Genomic DNA, 26,626 nt, shown 5'->3' with positions numbered 1-26,626 from the left:
ATCCTTTTTTATGGCTGCATAGTATTCCATGGTGTATATGTGCCACATTTTCTTAATCCAGTCTGTCACTGATGGACATTTGGGTTGATTCCAAATCTTTGCTATTGTGAATAGTGCTGCAATAAACATACGTGTGCATGTGTCTTTATAGCAGCATGATTTATAATCCTTTGGGTATATCCCCAGTAATGGGATGGCTGGGTCACATGGTACTTCTAGTTCCAGATCCTTGAGGAATCACCATACTGTTTTCCATAATGGTTGAACTAGTTTACAATCCCACCAACAGTGTAAAAGTGTTCCTATTTCTCCACATCCTCTCCAGCACCTGTTGTTTCCTGATTTTTTAATGATCACCATTCTAACTGGTGTGAGATGGTATCTCATTGTGGTTTTGATTTTCATTTCTCTGATGGCCAGTGATGATGAGCATTTTTTTCATGTGTCTGTTGGTTGTATGAATGTCTTCTTTTGAGAAATGTCTGTTCATATCCTTTGCCCATTTTTTGATAGGGTTGTTTGTTTTTTTCTTATAAATTTGTTTGAGTTCTTTATAGGTTCTGGATATTAGCCCTTTGTCAGATGAGTAGACTGCAAAAATTTTCTCCCATTCTGTAGGTTGCCTGTTCACTCTGATGGTAGTTTCTTTTGCTGTGCAGAAGCTCTTTAGTTTAATTAGATCCCATTTGTCAATTTTGGCTTTTCTTGCCATTGCTTTTGGTGTTTTAGACATGAAGTCCTTGCCCATGCCTATGTCCTGAATGGTATTACCTAGGTTTTCTTCTAAGGTTTTTATGGTATTAGGTCTAACATTTAAGTCTCTAATCCATCTTGAATTAATTTATGTATAAGGAGTAAGGAAGGGATCCAGTTTCAGCTTTCTACTTATGGCTAGCCAATTTTCCCAGCACCATTTATTAAATAGGGAATCCTTTCCCCATTTCTTGTTTTTTGTCAGGTTTGTCAAAGATCAGATGGCTGTAGATGTGTGGTATTATTTCTGAGGACTCTGTTCTGTTCCATTGGTCTATATCTCTGTTTTGGTAGCAGTACCATGCTGTTTTGGTTACTGTAGCCTTGTAGTATAGTTTGAAGTCAGGTAGCGTGATGCCTCCAGCTTTGTTCTTTTGGCTTAGGATTGTCTTGGCAATGCGGGCTCTTTTTTGGTTCCATATGAACTTTAAAGCAGATTTTTCCAATTCTGTGAAGAAACTCATTGGTAGCTTGATGGGGATGGCATTGAATCTATAAATAACCTTGGGCAGTATGGCCATTTTCACGATATTGATTCTTCCTATCCATGAGCATGGTATGTTCTTCCATTTGTTTGTGTCCTCTTTTACTTCACTGAGCAGTGGTTTGTAGTTCTCCTTGAAGAGGTCCTTTACATCCCTTGTAAGTTGGATTCCTAGTATTTTATTCTCTTTGCAGCAATTGTGAATGAAAGTTCATTCATGATTTGGCTCTCTGTTTATCTGTTACTGGTGTATATGAATGCTTGTGGTTTTTGCACATTAATTTTGTATCCTGAGACTTTTCTGAAGTTTCTTATCAGCTTAAGGAGATTTTAGGCTGAGACAATGGGGTTTTCTAAATACACAATCATGTCATGTGCAAACAGGGACAATTTGACTTCTTCTTTTCCTAACTGAATACCCTTTATCTCCTTCTCTTGCCTGATTCCCCTAGCCAGAACTTCCAAGACTATGTTGAATAGGAATGGTGAGAGAGGGCATCCCTGTCTTGTGCCAGTGTTCAAAGGGAATTTTTCCAGTTTTTGCCCATTCAGTATAATATTGGCTGTGGGTTTGTCATGAATAGCTCTTATTATTTTGAGATACGTTCCATCAATACCGAATTTATTGAGCGTTTTTAGCATGAAGGGCTGTTGAATTTTGTCAAAGGCCTTTTCTGCATCTATTGAGATAATCATATGGTTTTTGTCTTTGGTTCTGTTTATATGCTGGATTACGTTCATTGATTTGCGTATGTTGAACCAGCCTTGCATCCCAGGGATGAAGCCCCACTTGATCATGGTGGATAAGCTTTCTGATGTGCTGCTGGATCCAGTTTGCCAGTATTTTATTGAGGATTTTTGCATCGATGTTCATCAGGGATATTGATCTAAAATTCTCTTTTTTTGTTGTGTCTCTGCCAGGCTTTGGTATCAGGATGATGTTGCCCTCATAAAATGAGTTAGGGAGGATTCCCTCTTTTTCTATTGATTGGAATAGTTTCAGAAGGAATGGTACCAGCTCCTCCTTGTACCTCTGATAGAATTCAGCTGTGAATCCATCTGGTCCTGGCCTTTTTTTGGTTGGCAGGCTATTAATATTGCCTCAATTTCAGAGCCTGCTATTGGTCTATTCAGGAATTCAGCTTCTTCCTGGTTTTGTCTTGGGAGAGTGTAAGTGTCCAGGAAATTATCCATTTCTTCTAGATTTTCTAGTTTGTTTGCGTAGAGGTGTTTATAGTATTCTCTGATGGTAGGTTGTATTTCTGTGTGGTCGGTGGTGATATCCCCTTTATCATTTTTAATTGCGTCGATTTGATTCTTCTCTCTTTTTTGTTTATTAGTCTTGCTAGTGGTCTATCAATTTTGTTGATCTTTTCAAAAAACCAACTCCTGGATTCATTGATTTTTTGGAGGGTGTTTTGTGTCTCTATCTCCTTCAGTTCTGCTCTGATCTTAGTTATTTCTTACCTTCTGCTAGCTTTTGAATGTGTTTGCTCTTGCTTCTCTAGTTCTTTTAATTGTGATGTTAGAGTGTCAATTTTAGATCTTTCCAGCTTTCTCTTGTGGGCATTTAGTGCTATAAATTTCCCTCTACACACTGCTTTAAATGTGTCCCAGAGATTCTGGTATGTTGTATCTTTGTTCTCATTGGTTTCAAAGAACATCTTTATTTCTGCCTTCATTTCGTTATGTACCCAGTAGTCATTCAGGAGCAGGTTGTTCAGTTTCCATGTAGTTGAGCGGTTTTGATTGAGTTTCTTAGTCCTGAGTTCTAGTTTGATTGCATTGTGGTCTGAGAGACCGATTGTTATAATTTCTGTTTTGATTGAGTTTCTTAGTCTCCTTTATTTTTCTTAAGTTTTATTTGCTGTGCTTTTTCTGCTGTTTTTAGTTTGGAAACAGAGATAATTTATTTGTTTTCTAAACTATACATTAAAAGCTATAAATAATCTCTCAGCTTTTGTTACATCTCACACATTGTGACCTGTCATATTTTTATAATCATTTACTTTAAAATATTTTAAGATTTATGTTGATTTATTGATTAACTTATGAATTGACTAGAATTGTGTTGCTCGATTTCCATAAATTTGGACACTCTTTAGCTAATTTTTTAATTGAATTCTTATTTAATCTTGCTGTGTCATGCTCTGTGCAATATCAAATCTGCAGTTATGTTTTGTTATTGTTAAAATACGCATAACATAAAATTAACAGTTTTTACCATTTTAAGTGTGGTGTTCAATGAATGACATTAAGTACATTCACATTTTTGTGCAACCATGAACACCATATAGTAGGGTTCTCTAGAGGGACAGAACTAATAGGATATATGTATATATGAAAGGGACCTTATTAAGGATAGCTGAGTCACATGATCACAAGGTAAAGTCCCACAGTAGGCCATCTGCAAGTTGAGGAAGAAGGAAGCCAGTGGTGGATCAGTCCAAGCCCTAAAACCTCAAAAGTAGGGAACCCAACAGTGCAGCCTTCAGTCTGTGGCCAAAGGCCCAAGAGCCACTGGCAAACCAGTGGTGTAAGTCCAAGAGTCCACAAGCTGGAGAACTTGGAGTCTGATGTTTGACAATAGAAAGCAAATAGTATGGGAGAATGATGAAGGCCAGAAGACAGCAAGTCTGCTCTTTTTCTACAACTTCTGCTTGCTTTATTCTAGCTGCACTAGCAGATGATTAGATGGTGCCCACCCTGATAGAGGGTGGGTCTGCCTCTCCCAGTAAACTGACTCAAATGTTAATCCCTTTGGCAACACCCTCACAGACACACCTAGAAACAATACTTTGTATCCTTCAATCCAATCAAGTTAACACTTTATATTAACCATTACACCATCCAGCTCTAGAACCTTTTCGTCTTCTCAAACTGAAACTCTGTGCCAATTAAAGAATAACTTTTCATTCCCCCTTCTTGGCTCTTGGCAACACCGTTCTGTTTTCTGGTTCTATGAATTTGCCTACTTTGGGAACTTTATATTAAACTAGAATCATAAAATATATGTCCTTTTTTGTCTGGTTTATTTCACTTTGCATAATGTCTTCAAGATCCATCCATGTAGTAGCAATTGTCCAGATTTCCTTCCTTGTTAAGGTTCAATAATGTTCTATTGTATGGATAGGCCATAATTTGCTTATCCAATCATCCATTTATAGGCATTTGGGTTGATTCCATTTCTTTACTATTGTGAATAATACTGTCATAAACATAAGTGTGCCAGTATTTACTCAAGTCACTGCTTTTATGTCTTTTGCTTATATAGACAGAAGTGAAATTACTGTTGTCTATGTTAATTTTATGTTTAATTATTTGAGGAACTGTTTTCCACAGTAACAGTACCATTTAACATCCCCACAAGCATTTCATGAGTTCCAGTTTCTCCTCATCTTTGTCAACACTTATTATTTTCTTTGGTTTTGATAATAGACATTCTAATGGATGCAAAGTGCTATATCATTGTAGTTTTAATTTGTATTTTGCTGATAGGTAGTTATGTAGAGCATCTTTCCATATGCTTATTGGTCATCTGTATATCTTATTTAGAGAAATGTCTATTAAAGTCATTTGCCCATTTTTGAATTGGGTTGCTTGCTTTATTACTGTTGACTTGTAGGAGTCCTTTATATATCCTGAATGTTAAGCCTTTACCAGATATATGATTTGCAAATATTGTCTTCTATTCTGTGCATTGACATTTTACTCTCTTGATAGTGTCATTTGATGCACAAATGTATTTTATTTTGATGAAATCCAACTTACCTGTTTTTGTTGTGTTATTGCCTATGCTTTTGGTATCATAGCCAAGAAATTGTTGCCAAACACAATGTCATGAAGGTTTCCCATATTATTTCCTTCTAGGAGTTTCATAGTTTTTGCTTTTAAATGTAGGTCTTTGATCAATTTTCTTTGTCTGTGGTGTAAGTTAAGGGTCTAACTTAATTATTTTTCATGTGGATATCCAGTTTTCCCACACACAATTTGTTGAAAAACTTATTTCCCCATTGAATGGTCTTAGAATTATTGTCAAAAATCGTGACTATATATGCAAGGGTGTATGTCTGGGCTCTCTATATTATTCTGGTGTTTTGTATATCTGTTTTTATGCTGGTAACACACTGTTTTGATTACTGTCATTTATAGTAATATTTGAAATCAGGAAGTATGAGACCTCCAACTTTGTTCTTTTTCAACATTGTTTCGGCTATTCCAGGTCCCTTAAGCATCCATATGAATTTTAGGATTATTTTTCTATTTCTGCAACAATGTCTTTGGGATTTTGAGAAGGATTACATTGATCATTCACCTCTCTTTGGATGGTATCAACATCTTTACAAGATTATACCCTCAAATAAATAAACGAATTTTTAAATATTTTTATGTTTTTATTTTTTTCCACAATATTTTCTGGTTTTCAGTGTACAAGACCTTCATGTCTGTTGTTAAATTTATTCCTAAGAATATTATTATTTTTGATGCTGTTGTAAATGGAATTGTTTTTATAACTTTCTAATCAGATTATTTTTAATGTATGGAAAAGCAACTAATTTTGTGTACTACAAATTTGCCTAATTGTTTTATTAGTGCAAAACATTTTTGTGGAATGTTTAGGGTATGTAGACATAGAGGATCATGTCATTTGTAATCAGAGATTACACAACTTTTTGTATGCCTTTTATTTTCTTGCCTAATTACTCTGCCTAGAAATCTCAATACTACGTTGAATAGAAGTGACAAAATCAGGCTTGTCTTGTTCCTGATCTTAGAAGAAAGGCTTCCAGTCTTTTACATTTGAGCAAAATGTTAGCTGTGGAGTTTTCATATATGACCTTTATTATGTCAATGTAGTTTCTTTCAATTTCAAGTACGTTGAGTGTTTTTATCATGAAAATGTGTTAAATTTTGTCAAATGTTTTTTATATATTAATTAAGATGACCATTTTGTTTTTCTTCATTCTGTTAATGTGGTATAAGATTTATGTATGTTGAACCATCATTGCATTACAGTAATAAATTATTTGAATGTGCTGTTGAATTTGGTTTACAAAATTTTTTTAGAGTTTTTGAATAAACATTCATAAGGATTGTTGGTCTGTGGTTTTCTTTTACAGTCTTTGCCTTGATTTGGTATCAGGTAAGGTTGCCCTCATAGAATGAGTTAAGAAGTATTCTTTCTTGTTCAATTTTGAGGAAGATTTTATGACATATTGGTGTTAATTCTTTAAATGTTTGATAAAATTGACCAGTGAAGCCATCAGATTTTAGACTTTTTTTTGTTAGAAGGTTTTTCTTTATCACTGATTTGATATCATTATTAGTTACAGGTGCATTCAGATTTCCTATCTTTTACAAAAATATTTAGTTTTGGTAGGCCATGTTTATCTAGAAATTTGTCGCTTTCATTTAGGTAATCCAATTTGTTGATATACAATTCTTCATAACACTCTTTTATAATCATTTTTATTTATGTAAAATTAGTAGTAATGACCCAAGTTTCATTTCTGATTTTAGTTATTTAACAATTATTTCTTTTTATCACTTAATCTGTCTATAGATTTGTCATATTATTATTTTTTCTCTAAGAACATAGTGATTAATTTACTCTATTGGCTTCATATTGTCTATTTTATTTATATAAGTTTTTTATGTTCTGTGTTCTCTTAACCTTGTGTTTAATTTGCTCCTCTTTTTCTAGTACCTTGGGGAACTAGAGGTTGTTTATTTGAGATATTTCTTCTTTTTTAATCTAAGTATTTACAGCCATAAATATTTTCATAGCACTGCTTTTACTGCATCCAATAAATTTTGATATGATGTGTTTTCATTTTTAATTTTCTCAATGTATTTTCCAATTTCCCTTGTGAATTTTTCTTTTATCCATTTGCTATTTAAGACTATGCTGCTTAACTTTCACATATTTGTGAATTTCTCAGTTTTCTTTCTGCTATGGGTTTCTGGTTTTAATTCATAGTGATTGGGAAAAATACTTTGTATGATTTAAATCTTTTAAAATTTAGAAAGACTTGTTTTGTGGCCTAACATGATCTATACTAGAGAGTTTTTCATGTACAGTTGAGAAAAATCTATACTCTGTTGCCGTTGCATGAAGTGTTCTGTATAAATTTGTTAGATCTAAGTGGTCTATAGTGCTGTTCAAGTCCTGTATTCTCTTACTGATTTTCTCTCCTGTTGTTCTACCTATTATTGAAGGTGAAAATTAAAGGCTTTTACCATTATTGCAGAGCTATCTGTTTCTTGCTTCAATTTTGTTAATTTCACTTTATTTTTTGAGCTTTAATGTTTGATGCCTATGTATTTATATTCTTATATCTTCTTAAAAATGAACACTTTTATTAATGTTCTTTATCTTGTAAAAGTTTTTGACATGAAGTCTATTTTGTCTGATATTAGTGTAGCCATCTCTTTTGTTTATAATTTGCATGGAATATCTTTGTCTTTGTTTTCACTTTTAACCTATTTGTGTCTTTATATTTTAGCTAGGTTTCCCCTAAAACCTGTCAGAGACACAATGAAAGAAGAAAATTTCAGATCAATACACCTGTTGAACATAGATGCAAAATTTCACAACAAAATACTAGAAACCAAATCCAGCAGCACATCAAAAAGCTAATCTACCACAATCAGATAGGCATTATTTCTGGGAAGCAAGGTTGGTTAAACATATGCAAATCAATAAATGTGATTCATCAAATGAGCAGAACTAAAAACAATAGCCATGTGACCATCTCAACAGATGCAGAAAAGGCATTTGATAAAAATTCAAAATTTCTTCATGTTAAAAACTCTCAAAAAACTGGGAATTGAAGGATCATACCTCAAAATAATAAGAGATGTCCTTGACAAACCCACATCCAATGTCATACTGAACAGGTGAAAAGTGGAAGCATTTCCCTTAAGTACTGGGACAAGACAAGGATGCCAATTCTCACCACTCCTATTCAACATAGTACCAGAAGTCATAACCAAATCAATCAAGCAAGAGAATAAAATAAAAGTCATCAAAATAGAAAGTAAAAATATGTCTTCACAGATGGTATGATTCTATACCTAGAATACCCCATTCTTTGCCCAAATGATCCTTGAATTGATAAAATTCAGTAAAGTTTCAGGATACAAATCAATGTACAAAAATCAATGAATTTCTATACACCAATATAGTTCAAGCTGAGGGCCAAATCAGGAATGCAGTCCCATTCACAATTGCTACAAAAACACAAAAATCAAAAAACAAAAAAAACAAAAACAAAAAATCAGGAATACAACTAACCCAGGAGGTGAAAGGTCCCTACAAGGAGAGTTACAAAACATTACTTGAAGAAATCAAAGATGACAAAAATAAAATGGAAAAACATTTCATGCTAACGGATAGGAAGAATCAATATTGTTAAAATGGCCATGCTGCTATTCCTTTCAAACTACCGATGTCATTTTTCACAGAATTAGAAAAAACTATTCTAATATTTACATGAAACCCAGTAAAAGCCTGAATAGACAGAGCAATTCTAAGCAAAAAGAACAAAGTGTAGGCATCACATTACCCAACTTCAAACTATTCGTCAAGGCTACAGTTATCAAAATGGCATAATACTTATACAAAAACAGACTTATAAACCAATGGAGCAGGTTAGAGAAACATAGAAGTAAAGCCACACACCTGTAGCCTTCCGATCTTTGACAAAGTTGACAATAATAAGCAATGGGAACAGGATTCTGATATGGTTTGGTTTTGTGTCCCCACCAAAATCTCATGTTGAATTGTAAACCCCAGGTGTTGGAGTAGTGGCCTACTGTGAGGTGGTTGAAAAATGGGGCAGACTTCCCCCTTGCTATTCTTATGACAGTGACTGAGATCTTATGAAATCTGGTTGTTTAAAAGTGTGTAGCACTTCCTCCTTCACTCTCTGTCTCTCCTGCCACCATCTGAGGATTTGTCCCCAGCCATACCTCCTGTACAGTCTATGAAACTTTGAGTCAATTAAACCTCTTTTCTTTATAAATTACCCAGTCTCAGGTAGCTCTTTATAGCAGTGTGAAAACCGACTAATACAGAAAAGTGATACCAGAGAAGTGGGACATTACTATAAAGATATCTGAAAATGTGGAAGTGATTTTGGAATTGTGTAGTGGGCAGAGTTTGGAACAGTTTGGAGGGCTCATAAGAAGAAGGAAGATGGGGGAAAGTTTGGAGCTTCCTAGAGACTTGTTGAAAGGTTGTGACAAAAATGCTGTTAGTGACATGGACAGTGAAGTCCAGGATGAGTTGGTTAGATGGAGATGAAGAACTTATTGGGAACTGGAATAAAGGTCACTCTTGCTGTGCTTTAACAAAGAGCCTGATGGCATTATGTCTCTTCTCTAAAGATCTGTAGAACTTTGAACTTGAGAGAGATGATTTAGGGTATCTGTCAGAAGAAATTTCTAAGCTGCAAAGCATTCAAGGTGTGACTGGGCTGCTTCTCACGGTCATATACATGAACAGAGATTATCTGAAACTGGAACTTGTATTTAAATGGAGAGGAGAGCATAAAAGTTTGGAAAGTTTGAAGCCTGACCATGTGGTAAAAAAGGAAAAAAAACAAAAACAAAAAACAAAAAAAACACAACATTTTCCAGGGAGAAATTCAAGCCGGCTGCAGAAGTTTGCATAAGTAAAGAGGAGTCAAATGTTAATGGCCAAGATAATGAGAAAAATGCATCCAGGACATTTCAGATAGCCCCTTCCATCACAGACCCAGTGGTCTAAGAGGAAAAAGTGGTTTCATGGGCCCTGCTGCTCTGTGCACCCTTGGGACGTGGCATCCTGTGTCCCAGCAACTCCAGCTCCAGCTGTGGCTAAAAGGGGCCAAGGTACAGCTTGGATCATTGCTTCAGAGGGTGCAAGCCCCAAGTCTTCATGGCTTCCATGTGGTGCTGAGCCTGCAGGTGCACAGAAAGCAGGAGTTGAGGTTTGAGAGCCTCCACCTGGATTTCAGAGAATGTATGAAAACATCTGGATGTCCAGGCAGAGGTCTGCTGCAGGGCTCGAGCCCTCATGGAGAACCTTCACTAGGGCAGTGCCGAATGGAAATGTGTGGTTGGAGCTCCCACATAGAGTCCTCACTGAGGCACTGCCTAGTGAAGCTGTGAGAAGAAGAATGGTAGATCCACAAACAGCTTGCACTTTGCACCTGGTAAAGCCACTAGCACTCAACGCCAGTCAATGAAGGTAGCCACAGGGGCTGTATGCTGCAGAGCCACAGGGACTATGCTCCCCATGACCTTGGGAGCCCACCCCTCACATCAGTGTGATCTGGATGTGAGACATGGGATCAAAGGAGATTATTTTGGGACTTTAAGATTTAATGACTGCCCTGCTGGCTTCAGACTTGCATGTGGCCTGTAACCCCTTTGTGTTGGAAAATTTCTCCCTTTTGGAATAGGACCATTTCCCAATGCCCGTATCCCCATTGTATCTTGAAAGTAACTAACTTGTTTTTTATTTTACAGTCTCATAGGCAGAAAGGACTTGCCTTGTCTCAGATGAGACTTTGGACATGGATTTTTGAGTTAATGCCGGAATGAGTTAAGACTTTGGGGGTTTGATGGGAAGGCATAATTGTGTTTCGAAGTGTAAGAAAGACATGAGATTTGTGATAGGCCAGTGCTGGAATAATATGGTTTGGCTTTGTGTCCCTACTCAAATTACATGTTGAGTTGCAATCCCATGCTTTGGAGGAGGGGCCTGAAAGAAGGTGATTGAATCATGGGGCAGACTTCCCCCTCCCTATTCTTGTGATAGTGAATGAATTCTCATAAGATCATGTAGTTTAAAAGTGCGTAGTGCTTTCCCCTTCTATCTCTCTCTCCCCTGTCACCATGTGAAGATATGGTTGCTTCCCATTTGCCCTTCTTCCATGACTATAAGTTTCCTGAGGCCCCGACAACCATTCCTCCTTTATAGCCTGTGGAACTGTGAATCAATTTAACCTCTTTATAAATTACCCATATCGCGTTCTATAAAACTTCTACTAGAATCAATTTGTCCATGTGTACAAAATAGCTTGGGATTTTGATTTGTATTGCACTAAATCTGTATATACAGTTGGGAAAAGGTGACATTTAACAATATCAAATTTCTCACTCTTATAACAATAAATAGTTTTCTATTTATGTAGACCTTCTTTAATTTCCTTCATCAAAGATGAAATCATGAGTAAGTGTTGGATTTTGTCATATGTGTTTTCTACATTTATTTATATGATCATATGACTTTTATTCCTTTGGCCTATTGATATGGTAGAATATATTGATTTACTTTTGGATGTTTAACCAGTCTTGCATACTTAAAATAAGTCCCAGTCTCGCATACTTAAAATAAATCCCAGTCTTGCATATTTAAAATAAATCCCACTTACTCATGATGTCTAATTATTTTGATACATTGTGGGATTTAATTCACTAATACTTTATTGGGGATTTTTGCTTTTATGTGTTTATGTTCATGAGAAATTCATCTTATAATTTTTCTTTCCTGTAATATCATTATCTGGTTTTGGTATTACAGTAATGATAACAAAGAATAAATTAGAAATGTTCCCTCTGCTTCTACTATCTGAAAGACATACTAGAGAATTATTGTAATTATTTCCGTAGCTGAATAGTATTTCTCTTTTTACATCCTTGAGGAATCACCACACTGTCTTCCACAATGGTTGAATTCATTTACACTTCCACCAGCAGTGTATAAGTGTTCCTTTTTCTCCACTGCCTCAACAGTTATTTTTTGACTTTTTAATAAAAGCCTTTGTGTGAGATGGTATCTCATTGTGGTATTGATTTGAATTTCTCTAATGGTCAGTGATGTTGAGCATTTTTTCATATGATTGTTAGCCACATTTATGTCTTCTTTTGAAAAGTGTTTGTTCATGTCCTTTGGCCAATTTTTAATTTTGTTTTGTTTTGTTTTCTTGTAAATTTGTTTAAGTTCCTTATAGATGCTGAATATTAGATCTTTTTCAGATGCATAGTTTGCAAACATTTTCTCCCTCCTGTAGGTTCTCTATTTAATCTGTTGACAGCTTCCTTTGCTGTGCAGAAGCTCCTTAATTTAATGATACCTCATTTGTCAATCTTTGTTTTTGTTGCAATTGCCTTTTGTGTCTTCATCATGAAATCTGCGCCAATTCTTATGTCCAGAATGGCATTACCTAGATTTTCCTCCAGGGTTTTTTTTTTTAAATTTATTTATTATTATTATTATACTTTAAGTTCTAGGGTACATGTGCATAACGTGCAGGTTTGTTACATATGTATACTTGTGCCATGTTGGTGTGCTGCACCCGTCAACTCGTCATTTACATCAGGTATAACTCCCAATGAAATCCCTCCCCCCTACCCCCTCCCCATGATAGGCCCCGGTGTGTGATGTTCCCCTTCCCGAGTCCAAGTGATCTCATTGTTCAGTTCCCACCTATGAGTGAGAACATGTGGTGTTGGTTTTCTGTTCTTGTGATAGTTTGCTAATAATGATGGTTTCCAGCTGCATCCATGTCCCTACAAAGAACACAAACTCATCCTTTTTTATGGCTGCATAGTATTCCATGGTGTATATGTGCCACATTTTCTTAATCCAGTCTGTCACTGATGGACATTTGGGTTGATTCCAAGTCTTTGCTATTGTGAATAGTGCCGCAATAAACATACGTGTGCATGTGTCTTTATAGCAGCATGATTTATAATCCTTTGGGTATATACCCAGTAATGGAATGGCTGGGTCATATGGTACATCTAGTTCTAGATCCTTGAGGAATCGCCATACTGTTTTCCATAATGGTTGAACTAGTTTACAATCCCACCAACAGTGTAAAAGTGTTCCTATTTCTCCACATCCTCTCCAGCACCTATTGTTTCCTGACTTTTTAATGATCGCCATTCTAACTGGTGTGAGATGGTATCTCATTGTGGTTTTGATTTTCATTTCTCTGATGGCCAGTGATGATGAGCATTTTTTCATGTGTCTGTTGGCTGTATGAATGTCTTCTTTTGAGAAATGTCTGTTCATATCCTTTGCCCACTTTTTGATGGGGTTGTTTGTTTTTTTCTTGTAAATTTGTTTGAGTTCTTTGTAGGTTCTGGATATTAGCCCTTTGTCAGATGAGTAGATTGCAAAAATTTTCTCCCATTCTGTAGGTTGCCTGTTCACTCTGATGGTAGTTTCTTTTGCTGTGCAGAAGCTCTTTAGTTTAATTAGATCCCATTTGTCAATTTTAGCTTTTGCTGCCGTTGCTTTTGGTGTTTTAGACATGAAGTCTTTGCCCATGCCTATGTCCTGAATGGTACTACCTAGGTTTTCTTCTAAGGTTTTTATGGTATTAGGTCTAACATTTAAGTCTCTAATCCATCTTGAATTAATTTATGTATAAGGAGTAAGGAAGGGATCCAGTTTCAGCTTTCTACTTATGGCTAGCCAATTTTCCCAGCACCATTTATTAAATAGGGAATCCTTTCCCCATTTCTTGTTTTTCTCAGGTTTGTCAAAGATCAGATGGCTGTAGATGTGTGGTATTATTTCTGAGGACTCTGTTCTGTTCCATTGGTCTATATCTCTGTTTTGGTAGCAGTACCATGCTGTTTTGGTTACTGTAGCCTTGTAGTGTAGTTTGAAGTCAGGTAGCGTGATGCCTCCAGCTTTGTTCTTTTGACTTAGGATTGTCTTGGCAATGCGGGCTCTTTTTTGGTTCCATATGAACTTTAAAGCAGATTTTTCCAATTCTGTGAAGAAACTCATTGGTAGCTTGATGGGGATGGCATTGAATCTATAAATGACCTTGGGCAGTATGGCCATTTTCACGATATTGATTCTTCCTATCCATGAGCATGGTATGTTCTTCCATTTAAGTCTTTCATCCATCTTGAGTTAGTCTTTGTATATGGCTTAAGGAAGGGATCCAGTTTCAGTCTTCCACATATGGCTAGCCAGTTTTCCCAGCATCATTTATTACACAGAGATTCCTTTCCCCAGTGCTTGGTTTTGTCAGGTTTGTTGAAGATCAGATAGCTCTAGGTGTTTGGTCTTCTTTCTGGGTTCTCTATTGTGTTCCATTGGTCTATGTGTCTGTTCTTGTGCCAGCACCATGCTGTTTTCGTTACTGCCCTGTAGTATAGTTTGAAGTTGGGTAGTGGGATAGCATGATGCCTCCAGCTTCTCCCCCCACCACCGCCTTCAGCCTTTCTTTGGTTCCACATAAGTTTTAAAATAATTTTCTTTTTCTAGTTCTGTGAAGAATGTCAGTGGTAATTTAATAGGCATAGCATTGAATCTATAAATTGCTTTGGGCAGTATAGCCATTTTAACAATATTGATTTCTTCTATCCATGAGCATGGAATGTTTTTCCATTCATTTATGTCATCTCTTATTTCTTTGAGAAACGATTTGTAGTTCTCCTTGTAGAAATCTTTCACGTGCCTTGTTAGCTGTATTCCTAGTTATTTTATTTTATTCTGTGTGTGGCAATTTTGAATGGGATTGAATTTGTGATTTGGCTCTTGGCTTGACTGTTGTTGGTATATAGGAATGTTTGTGATTTTTGCACATTCATCTTGTATTCTGAGATTTTGCTGAAGTTGTTTATCAGATTAAGGAGCTTTTGGACTGAGACTGAAATTTCCTAGATATAGGATCATGTGGTCTGAAAACAGGGATAATTTGACTTCCTCTTGAGTTTTCTAAGGTGGAAGCTTAGATTATTGATTCTATATCTTTCTTCTTTTCTATTATATCAATTTAGTGACATACACTTCCATTTAAGCACTATTTTTACTTCATCTCTCAAATTTTGTTAGTCTATAATTTTATGTTAATGTCACTCAAAATATTTTATTTTTTTCTTCAGTTTTCTTCTTTGGTCTTTGTGTTATTTAGAAATGTGGTGTTAAATCTCCAGATACTTGCAGATTTTTCAGCTATCTTTATGGTATTTATTTCTAGCTTAATTCCATTGTGGTCTGAAAACATAATTTTATGATTTTTATTTTTTAAAAATTGTTAAGAGGTGTTTTATTACCAAGAATGTTGTGTTTTTTGGTGAGTGTTCTGTGCAAACCTGAGAAGAATGTGCATTCTACTGTTGTTGGATGGAGTATGTCTTTGTGTCTATTATATCAAATTGTTTGATACTTCCGTTCAGGTCAATTCCTGTTTTCTTTCTGTTTGATGTAGCAATTACTGAGAGAGGATGTTGATGTTTCCAAGCAACTATAATAGTACATTTATTTATTTCTTCTTGCATTTCTAACAGTTTTTTGGCATCACATATTTTGACACTGTTTTTAGGTGCATACACATAGCATTGTTTAGACTTTTTGGATAATTGGCCCCTTTTTCATTATAAAATGGCACTTTGTATTCCTGTTTATCATCCTTGTTCTCATGTCTGCTTTATATGAAATTAATATAGCTATCCAGGCTTTCCTTTGATTAGTATTAACATAGTATATAGTTCTCCATTTCTTCACTTTCAACCTATTTGTGGCTTTATATTAAGCTGAGATTCTTGTAGACGATACATACATGATCCTTGTTTTTTATTCACTCTGATTGTGTCTGTCTTTTAATTGGTATATTTTAGTCTGTTCACATTTAAAGTTATCATTGATAGATTCGTATTAATAAGTACTATATGTATAACTATTTTCTATTTATTGCATTTTTTTTCTTATTTTCTGCCTTCTATGGTTCAAATTAAAAATCTTAGATGAACTCATTTTATCTCCCTGTTCGCATATCAGTTTCAACTTTTAAAAAAACTGTTTTCAGTGGTTACCCTGGAATTAGCAATATGTAGTTTTAACTAAGTTCAGTATCACATAACACTTTATCATTTTATGAGTACTTTAGATACATTCTAACAGAGTATCCCCAAGTCCTCCCTCCCATCCCTTGCAATGTTGCTGTCATTCATTTCACTTATCCATATACTATAATCATCCAGTATATTATTATTATTGCTTTCAAGAAAGTTGTGTTATGTATTATTCTCCTTCATTCATTTTCTGATGTTTTCCTTTCTTTTGTGGATTAACCTTTCTGATCTATATCATTTTCATGCTCTCTGAATAACTACTTTTAACATTTATTGCTGGACAGATCTGTTAGTGATGAAGTTCCTCATTTTTGTTTGTCTGAAAAAGTTTTTATTTCTCCTTCACTTTGGAAGAACAACTTCACTGAGTAAATAATTCTGGGTTGCTGTTTCTTTTTTTTTCATTATATTAAATATTTTATTTCACTCTTTTATTGCTTGCATGATTTCAGATGAGAAATCCATTGGATTTGCTTTATTTGTCCATCTATTGGCAAGGCATTTTATTTATTTTGCTTTCATCAAGATTTTATCTTTTGTGTGTGTGTGTGTGTGTGTGTGTGTGTGTGTGTGTGTGTTTGAATATGATTTCCCTTTTTTTGCTATTTATTTTTTCTGTTTTATATTCTCTGGCCTCCTGGATCTGTGGTTTGGTGTCTGGAAAATTCTCAGTTATTATTAATTATTATTTTCCTTTCTGCTTTTGATATTCCCGTTATAGAAAAATTATATCTATTGTTATTGTCCCATAGTTAATGTTCTGAGTTTTTTGTTTTGTTTTGTTTTGTTTTGTTTTGTTTTTGAGATGGAGTCTCGCCCTGTTGCCTAGGCTAGAGTGCAGTGGCGCGATCTCGGCTAACTGCCAGTTCTGCCTCCCAGATTCAGGCCATTCTCCTGCCTCAGCCTCCTGAGTAGCTGGGACTACAGGAGCTCGCCACCATGCTGAGCTAATTTTTTGTATTTTTAGTAGAGATGGGGTTTCACCTTGTTAGCCAGGATGGTCTGGATCTCCTGATCTCGTGATCTGCCCACCTCGGCCTCCCAAAGTGCTGGGATTACAGGCCTGAGCCACCGTGCCCTGCCCTGAGTTTGTTTTTAGTTATTTTTTCTCTTTGAGTTTAAGTTTTGGGAGTTTTTATTCACCTGTTTCAACTCACTGATTCTATCCTCAGCAGTGTCTATTCTACTAACTAGTTTATCCAATACGTTCTTCATTTCTGTAACAGTGTTTATTTTCAATACTTCCTTAAGATTATTTTGTAGAGTTTTAATCTCTCTGCTTATGGTACCCATCTGTTCTTCCAAATTATCTACTTTTTCCATTATAATTTTTAACTTATTAATCATTGTTATTTTAAACTGTCTGATAATCCCATCTTTGTAATATTTGAGTTTATTTCTAATGAATCCTTTGTGTCTTCAGACTTTGTTTTGTGCTTGTATTTTGGTGTGCCTTGAAATTTTCTGTTTAAAGCCAGACGTGTGTCAGGTAATAGGATCTGAGATAAATGCCTTCTAGTGTTTGGATTTATGTTAACCTGGCTAGTAGCTGAACTTTTTAGAATGTTTGCTGTAGCTGTAGGTGGCAAAGTCTTCAAAATCCTCTGGTGTCTTTGTTTTTATATACTTTCTTACTTTGGACTTCCCTAGGTACTTCTCCTCAGACAATCTGTATCTTGCAGTTCTTTCAGCTATAATCCATTGTTACTATACTGGATCCCTGTTGTGTGGTAGTAAGACGTAGAGTAGCAGAAGTATTCTATAATATTATGGTTAAATCTCAGTCTCTTAGTAAGCCTGTGACTTTAGGCTGTGACTTTCCAAATATTCCTTGGCTTTTTCTTCCTTTAGATAAAACAGGAAGAATAGGTGGTTCTGGATTGAAAGAAATACCCTTCTCCCAGGTGGCCTAATGCTCTGCTAAAGTTTGGTAGGATTTTATCATGAAAAAATTCATAAATTGTTACCTGTGTGACAAACCTGCACGTTCTGCACATGTATCCCAGAACTTAAAGCATAAGTTAAAAAAAATTCAATGGGTGTATTTCAAAGTGGTTACTCTTTCCCTCTTTTACCAGAATGAAGATTAGTCTTTCTTGTCTTCTGGCTATGAAAACCTCATCAAATTCCTGGAGGCAAAATCTACAATAGTCTGGATGCACCCTAAAGATTACATCCCCAGGAGTTTGTCACTGTTGATGGTGGTCCACACTCAGCCTCTTGCAGTTCATCAAAATTACTTTTTTTTTCAATGTGTTCAGCTTTTTCTTGTAAGGACAAGAGTGACAACTTCTAAGTATTTCATATGTCAGAGTTTAAAGCAAAATTTATTTATTTTTACATAGTTCTTAATGAGCTACATTTTTCCTAAGATAAGTTTATTTAGAAAACCTGCATGAGGGTGGGAGAAATATGATAATCTATACTCTCAGATATTTTCCTGATGCCAAAGGGTTATGAGTGTGATATTTTCAGAGTCAATAAACTAGAATCAGGGTAGGCAGAATCTTTCCTTTTGTTCCCTGAATTATTGGTAGTCAATTTCCTGTAAATGTTGCATATTTACATTATATCTTCACAGCTTCTCAAGACTTTATGTTTAATGTGGCCCAGAAAAGCTTCAGTTACTACCATCACCCAGTCTTTCTGATGTGACAAACAAGTGAACATTGATTTTGTATTTCAGGCTATGCCATTGACTTGCCAGATTTTACTAAGGTCTGCATTCTGTCTCCTTGAATCCCCTCAATTTTGCTTGCCCATTAATACTTTTGCAGACTTTCTCTTATTTTTGCCTTTGAAATTTGAGGCACCTTTTAGTTACTTTGCAGATATAGTTTGTATTTTTTTCTTCCATACTGTTTGCTTTTTCAGTGATTTATGAGAAAAAATAGAGAAAATGCCAAGTTAACTTCATCATTTTCAACTATAAATCTTTCCATACACTTTTCATTGAAACCTGAGAATGTTATGGGAACCTATGTTAGAATTAAAGGGTTGAAGAGGATGTAGTGATAATTGTGTGTGTGTGTGTGTTTCTATTTGGGTTTCAGTTGAAGTAATTATAAATGCTCAACACACAGAAGGATAAAATGTTTCTGCTACATCAATAAGTTTCTTTACATCAATAACCTCACTTAAATCATGAGGCAATGTACAATAATTTAGTAACTTGAAAAGGTCTATGTATTTCTGGATTCATATATCCTTCTGACAATTAAACATCAAAGCAGTAAGAGTGAGTAAGTAGAGAAGTAGCACAGAGCAATGCTCAGATGTAAACAGGTAAGGGAAGCAGCATATTTGTAAGTTAGTCTCCATTATAGCCTTATATTGATGTTCACAAGAGTCAAAAGTGTAAAATAATCAAATAGGGCATATCCAAGATGCTTAGATTGCTTTTTCTAGGTGTTTTTGTTATCAGGTTGCATTTGATTTCCTGTACCCTTTGAATTCATTATGAATTACTAAGATGTATAAAATATATTTAAAAGTAAATTTTGAAAAATCAAGTAATTGAGTTTTCTGTTGTCCACTTTTAGAGAAAAATAACGAGGTAATACATTTTAGCTTTAAAGAAGAATTTCTTGCATTTAAAGGTAAATTTTCATGAGAGAATTCTGAGAAGTATGTTTGTCAGACTAAAATTATTTAAACAATTGCAAATGTCATACTACCCTTCTTGAGTACCAGACTTTTTTCCTAATGAAATAAATTATTCAAAGTTGTAACTTAGTTTTTCCTATAAAAACCTTCAAGATGAAATAATTTAAGCACAATATTGTTTTCTCTGAGAAACAATTTCATACTAGGCGATTACAGTTAGTAAAGGGCACAGTAACAATACATTTAAAAATGAAAATGATTACCAACATATTAAATCAATTATCAATGATGTTTGTATAATGTAGAGTTTAAACTTTTTGAATAATTTATATATCCATTCAGTAGTTCATTATAATATATATTACATTTATTTTTGTTTATGTGATCCCCCTAAATATAATGATTATTTTAGAATGTTCATGTACTTTTCATCTATCAGAAGTTTTTCATACAATTTACTACTCTTTATGTGAACTACTTTATTTTGTTCTGTGACATTTTATTTTTCTGCTTTTTCTCCTGTCCCCTTGGCTACTTCTTCTAAGTCTCCTTTTCTAGTCCTACTTTCTCTGTAAAATCATAGAATATTAAAGTCATTTAGGGTTTCTTGTCATTTAGCACATTCATTCCATTGTCCTCTGATCCATTCTACCACCCAAATATATGCATCAAAATTTGTCTCAATTTTTCTCCAATTTATTCATCTAACTGCATGTTTTTCTTCAGTTTCACCTTGGTTGACTGCTCCAGCTAGCTATTGCTATTTAGCAAACTATTCCAAAGTTTATTGCCGTAAAACACACCAAATTACTATTACTTAAAAACTAGTGATCTGACTATTCTGGTTTTTTTCATCCATCTTATTTGTATGGTTAGGTTGCAGCTATAATGGCTGTAGGGGTCAAGGTGGTATCACTCATACATTTTGCAGTTGGTGCCAGCATTGGCTGTGCCAACTCAGTTCTTCATGTGGTCTCTCATTCTCCAATAGCCTAAGCCAGCTTCTTCACATGGAAGTCTCAGAAGAGCATTCTAAGTGGGCAAGAGCAAAATTGCAATGCCTCAAACTAGCACCATGGCATTATGAAGTTCAACCATTTTAGAAGCCATCAATATTCTGATAAATTTATATCCCTATTCCTGACCTCTTCCTGACCTTCATAGCTGTAGATCCACTGCCTACTCATGATCTCTACTTAAATGTGTAATAGCTCAAACTTCAAATAATGAAAACTTTGATTTTCTTCTAACTTATACCTCCATTAGTATTCTATATATTCAGAAAATGTATCCACTCAGCAAAACTTTATTGCACATATATTATGCCAGATATCATTTTAGGTGATGGGTATAACATTGAATGAAATGGACAATGTTCATGATTTTATGGAGTATGTCTACTACTGATGAAAGTGTCAACAAATAAAAAACAAAATGTCAGGTTATAAATGGTAAGAAGGAAAATGAAAAGGGTAAGGAGATAAAGAATGATGGAAATTGTTAATATTATAGATAGAGAAGTCAAGAACAGACTCTCTGATTAGGTGACATCTGAATAGATACCTAAATGAAGTAAGAGAGTGATCCAGTTATATATAGGTGTGAATTACATAATGGGCACCATCCAGCTATTTAAGTACCAAACAAGTGTCAATCAAAGACAACTGATTCCCTCACCACTTTTTAAGATGGGAACTAATTCAGTTCACTTTAACTTTAAAATATATTCCATATTAATCTACTTATTTTTTATGTTTAAATATTTAATCTTTGTGGGTACATAGTGTATATATTTATGCTGTATAAGAGATTTTTTGATACAGACATGCAATGTGAAATACTCACATCATGGAGAATGGGGTTTCTATCCCCTCAATCATTTATCCTTGTGTTACAAACAATCCAATTAGACCCTTTTAGTCATTTAAAAATGTACATAATTTATTATTGACTATAGTCACCTTGTTGTGCTATCAAGCAGTAGGTCTTATTCATTTTTTCAACTACTTGTTGTATTTATTAACCATCCCCACCTCCCCCCAGTTTCCCACTATCAATTTCAGCCTCTGGTAACCATTTTCCCAGTCCAATTGCTATCATTTTGTCCCAAGTTATCATCTATCCTGGTGAACTACAATAGTGTAACCGATATCTAGCTATGTATTCTTTTCACCTTGCAGCCAGAATGATATTTTAAGACTGTAAATTGTATTTTGTGACCCCTGTTCTTAAAATTTGGTTTTCCATTGCACTTAGAATGAAATACAAGTTCGTGAACTAGGTCCCCAAGGCCTAATGATAGGGTTCTTGATGACCACTGTACCCCATTCTGCTGTATTTTCCCCTTGGTCTTCAAGTTTCAGTGATTCTCTTTAAACTTAGCTTCAGAGTTTCAGGGAATTAAATTTGTTTAGAAACATACACATCTTTCTCCATTCTCTATCTAACTACTACCTCGTGCTTCAGATCTGAGCTCGTATTCTTCTTTTCTGCAGTCTCCAGACTAGCATAGTGCACTTTATTTTAGAGTGTGTACCTTTATCACATTTTGTTGAAATTAGCAGTTTAATGGTCTAGTTTTTCTAGTGAACAATAAACTCAGTGAAGTTAGGCACCATATTTGTCATGTTTATTATAACACTGACATTTTATTATTTTATTATGTAAATACTTACTGTCTGCTTGTCTATTTTCTCTAAATAAAAGGTAAGCTCTCTGAGAGCAGGAACCACATCAGATTGTTCATCTTTATGTGCCTCTACAATTTAAAAAATCCTAGAGCATAGGAGGTGCTCAAAACAACATTTTAAAATTTTTGTTTACATTTTAAATATACATACAGAAAACTGAACATAATGTAAGTATATGGGTTAATAAATAATCGCTGACTTATCACTATAATGTAAACCAGTATCCAGATAAAACATAAAAGAGTACCAGCACTCTAGAAACTAACTTATGCTTCCTTTTCATCATTACTCATGGCCTAAGGGTAACCACTATCATAAGATCTACTAATATAGATGAATTTTGTCTGTTTTACTACATTATATTATTGCAAAATACAGTAGGGTTTTTTTGTTTTGTTTCTGGGTATTTTCACTCAGCATTATGTTAGTAAGATTTATGTATGTTACTTGATAGAGTTGCAGTTTTTCTTTATGATTACTATATACTATTTCCTTTTGTAAAATATACCAATATTTATCCATTATACTATTAATAGAAAACTTCCAGTTTGAGGATCTTACAAACAGTGCTGCCATAAGCATTCTAAATCATGTCTCTTGGTGAACAAAATGTAGGCATTTGTTCTGGTTGTATGCAAAAATGTCAAAGTGAAATTGGTGGGTCATGGGGTAGGCATATGTTCAGCTTTAGTAGATACTACTTAACAGTATTCCAAAGTTGTTGCACCAATTTACACTCCCACCTACAAGGTAAGAGAGTTATAGTTGCTCTATATCCTTGCCAAAATATGGTATTTTTATTTTAGTCATTCTGGTGGATTTATAGGATATTTCATGGTGGTTTCATTTGCATTTTCTTGATAACTAATAATGTTTATCAACTTTTCATGTATTTCTTAATCATGTGCATACTCTGTTTTGTGAATTCTTCTCAAATAGTTTTCCTGATATTTCCATTTGATTGACATAAATCACATTTCAGAAAAATGTATGATTTATTTTTCTGTGCAGAAGCTCTTTAGTTTAATTAGATCCCATTTGTCTATTTTGGCTTTTGTTCTAATTGCTTTGGGTGTTTTAGTCATGAAGTCTTTGCCCATGCCTATGTTCTGAAGGGTATTGCCTAGGTTTCCTTCTAGGGTTTTTATGCTTTGGGGTTTTACATTTAAGTCTTTAATCCATCTTGAGTGAATTTTTGTATAAGGTGTAAGGAAGGAGTCCAGTTTCAGTTTTCTGCATATGGCTAGCCAGTTTTCCCAGCAACATGTATTAAATAGGAAATCCTTTCCCCACTGCTTGTTTTTATCAGGTTTGCTGAAGATCAAATAGTTGTAGATGTATGGTGTTATTTCTGAGGCCTCTGTTCTGTTTCATTGGTCTATATATCTGTTTGGCACCAGTACCAAGCTGTTTTGGTTACTGTAACCTTGTAGTATAGTTTGAAGTCAGGTAGTGTGATGCCTCCAGCTTTGTTCTTTTTGCTTAGGTTTGTCTGGGCTATATGGCCTCTTTTTTGGTTCCATATGAAATTTAAAGTAGTTTTTCCTAATTCGATGAATAAAGCCAATGGTAGCTTGATGGGAATAGCATTGAATCTATAAATTACTTTGGGCAGTCTGGCCATTTTCATGATACTGGGTCTTCCTATCCTTGAGCGGAAATTATTTTTTTCCATTTGTCTGTGCCCTCTCTTATTTCTCTGACCAGTGGTTTGTAGTTCTCCTTGAAGAGATCAGAAACTATCATCAGAGTGAACAGGCAACCTACAGAATGGGAGAAAATTTTTGCAATCTACCCATCTGATAAAGGTCTAATATCCAGAATCTACAAGGAACTTAAACAAATTTATAAGAAATAAAGAAACAACACCATCAAAAATTGGGCTAAGGATATGAACAGACACTTCTCTAAGAAGACATTTATGTGGCCAACAAACACATGAAAAACCTCATTACTGGTCATTAGAGAAACGCAAATCAAAACCAGAATGAGATACCATCTCATTTCAAGCATAAGAAAACAGCTATTGCCAAATACTTCATTTATTCAAATCATAGTAATAAAACCAGTGCCACTGGATTATGGTAAGTGAATATGAAAGTGATATGAGATGAACACATGGACATGGGCAGGGAAGAAGATCATATTGGCCCTCGTAAGCCAAAGAAAGGACTTTGGATTTTATTTTAACTTTGATTGCCAGTCGTTAGAAAACATTAAGCTAGAAGGTGACCAGAAGACAGAACAGAAATAGATGCTCCTGTTGGACACACATGAGCTAGTTCTGAAAAGATTAAAAAAAAAAATGGTGTAGTCCACTTGTGCTTGAGAAAGATGTTTAAAGCTTAACACTGTTCACAGAATACAGTGTGAGAGAGCCAAATATGACAGAGTCAGAAGAGAGTTTCCCCATGCAACTATTTCTGCCTGCAACCTAATCTCTGAAATCTATTTCCCACACTGCTGCAGGAGTAGTGTATTGGTCCATTCTCACATTGTTACAAAGAACTACCTGAGACTGGATAATTCGTAAAGAAAAGAGGTTTAATTGACTCACAGTTCCACAAGTTGTACAGGAAGCATGGCTGTGGGGGCCTCAGGAAGCTTACAATTATGGTGGAATGCAAAGAGGAAGCAATGGTGGGAGTAGGAGAAAGACAGAGAAAGGGAGTTGTTACACACTTTTAAACAACCAGATTTCATGAGAACTCACTCGTAATCAAGAGAATAGCAAGGGGTAAGTCCACCCTTATGATCCAATCATCTTGCACCAGGCCCCATCTCCAACACTGGAAGTTACAATTTGATGTGAGATTTGGGTGGAGACACAAATCCAAATCATATCAAGTAGTTTCTGAAATACTAGTCTGAACAGGCAATTTCCTAACTTTAGTCCCTTCTTTACTTTCATGATTTTTAAGGCTCTTAGTAATCGGACTCTAGTATTTCTTTCAAGCATACTTTCTCAATTCCATACCCTCTCTTTACCCCAAGCATACTGGCACTCTTGCAATTTCCCAAATTTGCTGTTTTATTGGGTCCTGTTGCCCCTTGGCATGTCACTTCCTCTGCCTGAAATGTTATTTAATCCTCATGCTTCTAACTCAGCATAGATGAAAACCTCTCTGACCACTTCTGCTCCCCAGAATGATATTCACTGCACAAGTATTTAACAAGCAGTATGACACTGGCACCAACCAATCAAAATAGATGCTGTGTATAGAGGTCATATTTTTAAAGATGTTAGAATAGGACATAAAACCTGATAAGAACTGTCTTAATCAGTTCAGGCCTCTATAACAGAATGTCATCAGTTAGATGGCTTGAACAACAGAAATTTGTTTATCATAGCACTGGAGATTGAGAAGTACAGCATTAAGGCACTAGCAGATCCAGTGTCTCATGAGGGCATGCTTCCTGTTTTGCAACTGACATCTTGTATCCTCGCGTGGCAGAGAGCAGAGACAAAAAGCAAGCTTTCATGCCTTTTCTTAAAAGGCACTAATCTCATTAATGAGGGCTTCAACTTCATGATCTAATTATCTCCCAAAGGCCCCACTTACTAAGACTATCACACTGGACATTAAGATTTCAATGTATAAAATTTAGGGGGACACAAACATTCAATCCATAGCAAACACTATATCACTATTACTATTTCTTATGTTTATATGGACAAAAGAAAAAATATTTGTTATGAAATTGTGAGAATTCTGTTGTATTTTCTATTATTGTAATATAATATTCAATTTGCAGCTTAAAAAATTGTTAAATTATAAAAATGTGTCATGACTTTTGTGGGAATTGAAATAGCATGACAAGAGGAGTCACCTGGCCAGAACTGAAGGTCAATATTGTTGGCTAGTGAGAGAGAGTGTTGTGTTAGATTATGGGGGGTTTGCTTTGTCAATTGATGAGTTTAGATTTGATCCAGTAGACAACAGGGTACCTTTCCAGTAGCTTGTAATTATAAGACTACAAGTTGCAAGTGATCCTTGAAAATGGTGAGTCTGGCAGTGGTGCAGAAAATGGATTTGAGAGCAAAGAGACTTGAGACTAGGAAATTAGTTTGGAAATTGTTGTGGTATTGTGAATAAGGAGGTTTAGATAAGAGTAGTGGCAGCCAGAGTTGAGACAAAGCGCCAAACTTGAACACTGTTAGATACCATGTTTCCTTAGTGGTGAATGAGAAATAATAATGTTAAAAGGGACATAGGGATGG

The sequence above is a fragment of the Papio anubis genome, chromosome X (genome assembly GCF_008728515.1).
Source record: "Papio anubis isolate 15944 chromosome X, Panubis1.0, whole genome shotgun sequence".
Taxonomy (NCBI): Eukaryota; Metazoa; Chordata; class Mammalia; order Primates; family Cercopithecidae; genus Papio; species Papio anubis.
This window is presented reverse-complemented; position numbering follows the sequence as displayed.